At 42.6% G+C, this 5,903-nt stretch overlaps 1 non-coding gene across 1 annotated transcript; it reads right to left on the bottom strand.

Annotated features, from left to right (window-relative positions):
* Nucleotides 1-912: 912 nt before the first annotated feature.
* LOC140820339 (small nucleolar RNA R71) lies at nt 913-1,018 on the bottom strand. Its single transcript, XR_012115416.1, has one exon. It is a non-coding gene; the product is annotated as a small nucleolar RNA R71 (small nucleolar RNA).
* Between the last annotated feature and the right edge of the window lie 4,885 nt (nt 1,019-5,903).

Here is a 5,903-nt window from a genome sequence, read left to right as displayed (position 1 = left end):
AGCATTCATATTTCATCATTTAATCTTTGAGCTTGTTTGTTTAAATTTTCTTGCATTTTAGTAGTTATAACACAATCAATCACCTTTCGTCGCTAAAGTTTTAATAACTAAAATAATAATTGTTAAATACAGTCCTCAGTGGAACGATATTCGTATTCACATACACTATATTATTACTTGACATCTTGCACTTGCGATCACTTTTTGAGCATAAAAAAAAATTTTATTGGAGAATTCACAGTGCAAGTTTTGCTCGATCAAGTTTTTGGCGCCGTTGCCGGGGACTGTTAATCTACAATCTTATTTTTAGTCATTTCCTTTAGCATTATTTCATTTCTCTTGAGATAACACTTCAAATTTTCTTACAGATATCCCTTCCAGTGCATGCCAAAGTCACTTGACGTGGAGCTTGAATTCGATCCTGAAATTGAAAGAACCTTCCGCAGGAGGAGACAACAGCAGAGGCTTAAAGAACTATGGAGAGACACGAGCCAGAACGTGAGGAGGAACAGCGTGAGGAGAGACATATCGAGATGCCACGCCGCATACCAATGCTGGAGTATGCCCAACCTTCTTTGGAGGGTGCACGCCCTAGCATTGTGAGACCTATCGTGCGGGCAAATCACTTCGAAATCAAACCAGCCATTATCCAGATGATTCAGAACACCGTCCAATTTGGAGGAACTTCTGTGGACGATCCCAACACACACATCGCGGATTTTCTTGAGATTTGCGATACTTTTAAATTTAATGGAGTTTCTGATGATGCTGTTAGACTGCGTTTATTTCCTTTCTCTTTGCGTGATAAAGCTAAAGCTTGGTTGAATTGTTTACCTGTAGGTTTGATCGCTACATGGGAGGACATGGCGAAGGCGTTTCTCATCAAATACTTTCCTCCATCGAAGACCATGAAGCTGCGGGCAGACATCACAACATTTGCTCAGTTCGATCAAGAGTCACTATATGAGGCGTGGGAGCGTTTCAAGGATCTATTACGAAGATGCCCACATCACGAGTTACCACTTGGGTTAGTCGTTCAAACTTTTTATTACGGTTTGCTTACTCCTAACCGTACTATGATAGATGCTGCTGCGTGTGGGAACCTGTTGAGGAAGACTACGGAAAAAGGATATGAGTTGTTGGAGGAGATGGCTGCTAGCAGTTATCATCCTCAATCTGACAGAAACAACCAGCGGAGAAGTGCTGGAGTGCACCAGGTAACTGATTTTTCTGCTATTACTGCACAACTTGATGCTTTAAACAGGAAAATAGATGGCTTGAACTTGGGTGGCACGGCTATGCGTTTGCAAGAGGTATTCTGTGAGAAATGTGGAGGTGAGCACTATGTGAAAGACTGTCAATATGACAATCCATTCTATGTGCCCGAAGGAGCACCTGTGCATCAAGTGGGAGTCCAAAACCGTCCACGGAATGACCTTACTCGAACACATATAATCCTGGGTGGAGGCAACATCCCAACTTCTCATGGGGCGGTCAAAACAGTCAGAATAGGCCGCAAGGAGGACAACAATATGGGAAACAACCGATGTACAGATCCGATCCTCCTAGAGAAGAAAAGTCCAACTTGGAACAAATGATGTCTAAGTTTATCTCATCCACTGAAACTCGACTCCAAAACCAAGATGCATCAATAAAGGGGCTCGAGAATCAAATTGGACAGTTGGCCAAGATGATAGCAAGTCGAGAGCCGGGCACCTTGCCAAGTAATACCGAGACTAATCCAAAAGAGCAAGTGAAGGCCATTGAGTTGAAGAGTGGAAAGATTTTGGAGCCTAGAGAGAAAGAGAAAAGCCAAGTACCGGATGAGCAGGCTGAGGCGTCAAAAGGTAAGTCATCTAACTCTACACCAGCACCCACGGCACATCCTAGGATTGTTATTCCCCCGCCTTTCCCTGCAGCATTGAAAAAGGCAAAACTAGATGCACAATTCGGTAAATTTCTTGAGGTGTTTAAAAAATTGCATATCAATATTCCCTTTGCCGATGCTTTAATGCAAATGCCTAGTTATGCCAAATTCTTGAAGGACATCTTAGCTAACAAGCGAAAATTGGAGGATCACATGACAGTGAACTTGACTGAGAGTTGCTCTGCTTTGGTGCAAAACAAAATCCCACCGAAACTAAAAGACCCAGGGATTTTTTCTATCCCTTGCATGATTGGTGATGTTGTTTTTCGTAAAGCATTGTGTGATCTTGGTGCAAGTATTAATCTGATGCCCTTATCTGTTTTCAGGAAACTCGGATTAGGAGAGCCTAAGCCGACGAGGATGTCTTTACAACTGGCTGACAGGTCTGTCAAGTACCCCCGCGGAGTGATTGAGGATGTGCTAGTGAAAGTGGACAAGTTTATCTTTCCTGCGGACTTCGTGGTGCTTGATATGGATGAGGATGAGGAGATGCCTCTGATTTTGGGTAGACCGTTCCTTGCGACTGGCAAGGCACTAATTGATGTGCAAGAAGGGAAGTTGCGATTGAGAGTGGGCGACGAAGAGATTATTTTTGATGTGTTTAATGCACTTAAGCACACACTGCATTCTGATAGTTGTTTTAGAATTGATGCATTTGACTCTCTTGCGTCTAACTATGTGCAGGATGCTCTTAGGGACCCTTTGGAGGCCACTATCGATACTGAATTGGGAGAAGAGGAATTGGATGAGGAAGGAGCCGAAATTGTGGCACACTTTAATGCCAACCAACCATGGAGAAAGCCAATGAGGATGCGACTAGAGGATCTAGGAGAACGAAGAGATTTGACCCCTCAAAGGTCAAGCATCGAGGATCCCCCAACACTTGAGCTGAAGCCGTTGCCTCCACACCTCAAGTACGTGTACTTAGGTGAGAATAACACTTTACCTGTCATTATTTCTGCTGCTTTGACAAATGTGATGGAGGACAAACTGTTGGAAGTATTGAAAGCACACAAGGGTGCATTTGCGTGGAAGGTGGCGGATATCAAATGGATCAATCCATCAGTCTGCATGCACAAGATCTTGATGGAAGAGAAGTACTCACCTCTTGTGCAACCTCAGCGAAGATTGAATCCTAAGATGCAAGAGGTAGTGAAAGCTGAAACGATTAAGATTCTCGATGCAGGTATTATCTATCCTATATCTGATAGTGCATGGGTAAGTCCTGTTCAATGTGTGCCAAAGAAAGGTGGGATTACTGTTATCACAAATGAAAATAATGAATTAATACCCACTAGGACTGTTACGGGATGGCGTGTGTGCATTGATTATAGAAAATTGAATGATGCCACCCGTAAAGACCACTTTCCCCTTCCCTTTATTGATCAGATGCTTGAGAGGTTAGAGGGTCATGAGTTTTATTGCTTCTTGGATGGGTATTCGGGGTACAACCAAATTATGATTGCGCCGGAGGACCAAGAGAAAACCACTTTCACTTGTCCTTACGACACTTTTGCTTTTCGCCGCATGCCGTTTGGTCTATGTAATGCCCCTGCCACATTTCAACGTTGCATGACCGCTATATTCCATGATATGATAGAAACTTTTCTTGAAATTTTTATGGATGATTTCTCGATATTTGGCTCTTCTTTTGATGATTGTTTGCAGAATCTGACGGTAGTGTTGAGGAGATGTGAGGAGACAAACTTGGTGCTTAATTGGGAAAAATGCCACTTCATGGTACAAGAGGGAATTGTCCTAGGGCACAAGGTTTCGGGGGACGGAATCGAGGTGGACAAGGCAAAGTTGAAGTGATTAAGAACTTACCACCTCCGGCGTCCATAAAGGGAGTTAGAAGTTTTCTAGGCCATGCCGGTTTTTACCGGCGTTTTATCAAAGATTTTTTTAAAGTTGCCAAACCTCTATCTTCTTTACTCATGAAAGATGTACCTTTTGACTTTAATTCTGATTGTTTGCAGGCATACGAGAAGTTGAAGGAGCGCTTGGTGACGGCTCCTGTCTTGGTAGCACCGGATTGGGATCTACCCTTCGAGATCATGTGCGATGCTAGTGATACTGCGGTAGGTGCTGTCCTCGGCCAAAGACAGAACAAGGTATTCCACACTATATACTATGCAAGTAAGACTCTAGATGAGGCACAATAGAATTATGCTACCACCGAAAAAGAGTTACTTGCAGTAGTGTTTGCACTTGACAAGTTTCATGCATATCTTGTTTTGTCTAAAGTCATTGTCTACACTGACCACTCTGCACTTAAACAATTACTTGCTAAGAAAGATGCAAAACCACGCCTACTTCGGTGGATTCTATTGTTGTAAGAATTTGATTTAGAAATAAAAGATAAGAAGGGTGTTGAGAATGTGGTTGCAGATCATTTGTCTAGATTAGAATATATTTGTAATGATTCTGTTGATCATGCTATCGATGATTGGTTCCCGGATGAGCAACTATTTGAGGTGAGAAATTGTCCATGGTATGCAAATTTCGCCAACTTTCTTGTCACAGGCACACCTCCACCGAACCTATCTTTTCACCAACGAAAGAAATTCTTTTCTGACGTAAAATACTATTTTTGGGAGGAACCGTTCTTGTTTAAGATTTGTGCAGATTCCATGATAAGACGGTGTGTTGCGGAGGAAGAGTTTTATAAGATTGTCAACCATTGCCATGACCGTGAGGTAGGTGGTCACTTTGGACCAACAAGGACGGCATCTAAGGTACTCGAATGTGGCTTTTATTGGCCAACCCTCTTTAAAGATGCTCGTTCTTATGTGCTACATTGTGATAAATGCCAACGGTCAGGTAACATCTCTAACCGTCACGAAATGCCTTTAAATAATATCATTGAGTGTGAGGTTTTTGATGTATGGGGGATAGATTTCATGGGACCGTTCCCCAGTTCTTTCACAAAAAAATACATTTTGGTGGCGGTGGATTATGTGTCTAAGTGGGTAGAGGCGGAAGCATACGCCACTAATGATGCTCAAGTGGTTCTAAAATTTTTGAAGAAAAATATTTTTAACCGTTTTGGAACACCACGAGCAATCATTAGTGATGGTGGCACTCATTTTTGCAACAAACTCTTTGAAAAACTTTTGAGCAAATATGGTGTCACACATAAAATCTCTACCCCTTATCACCCACAGAAAAGTGGTCAAGTGGAAGTGTCGAATCGTGAGATTAAGCGAATTTTGGAGGAAGTAGTAGGTGTCAGTAGGAAAGATTGGTCGGTGAGGTTAGATGATGCTCTTTGTGCGTATAGGACTGCTTTTAAAACACCTATAGGCACTACACCGTATAGGCTTTTGTTTGGTAAAGCATGTCATCTACCTGTTGAGTTAGAGCATCGAGCATACTGGGCCACAAAAGCACTAAACTTTAATTTTACTGATGCAGGTGAACAGCGGTTGCTTCAATTGGACCAGTTGGAGGAATTCCGAAATTTGGCCTATGATCTTGCACTGTCTTACAAAGAGAAAACCAAAAAGGCTCATGACAAGAGAATCATCGAGAGAGAATTTAAAGTGGGTGAAAGTGTTCTGCTCTACAACTCCCGGTTGCGCTTGTTTCCCGGTAAATTGAAGTCGCGATGGTCCGGTCCATTCGTGATCTCGAAAGTTTATCCATCGGGAGCTGTCGAATTGAAAGATGGGAAGGACAGGACATTCACGGTCAATGCCCAGCGCCTCAAGCACTACATGGGTGGCACAGTTGAGCCACAACTTGGAATCACACGGTTCCAAGATCATCTGTACTGAGACGGACCGACAGTCAAGCTCTCGACTATAAATTGAGAACTATTCTTTTTTCCTTCATCTTGCATTCAATTTGATTTTAGTGTTATTTTATGTTTTTATTCAAAAAAAAAAAGTGTGAATTGTCCCGAGAGCTCGGCGCTCGGGCGGTAATTTATTACCGCTCGGGCGCGAAGTTCATACAAATGTCCAGAGAGCTT

Source organism: Primulina eburnea, chromosome 18 (genome assembly GCF_022965805.1).
Source record: "Primulina eburnea isolate SZY01 chromosome 18, ASM2296580v1, whole genome shotgun sequence".
Taxonomy (NCBI): domain Eukaryota; kingdom Viridiplantae; phylum Streptophyta; class Magnoliopsida; order Lamiales; family Gesneriaceae; genus Primulina; species Primulina eburnea.
This window is presented reverse-complemented; position numbering and strand designations above follow the sequence as displayed.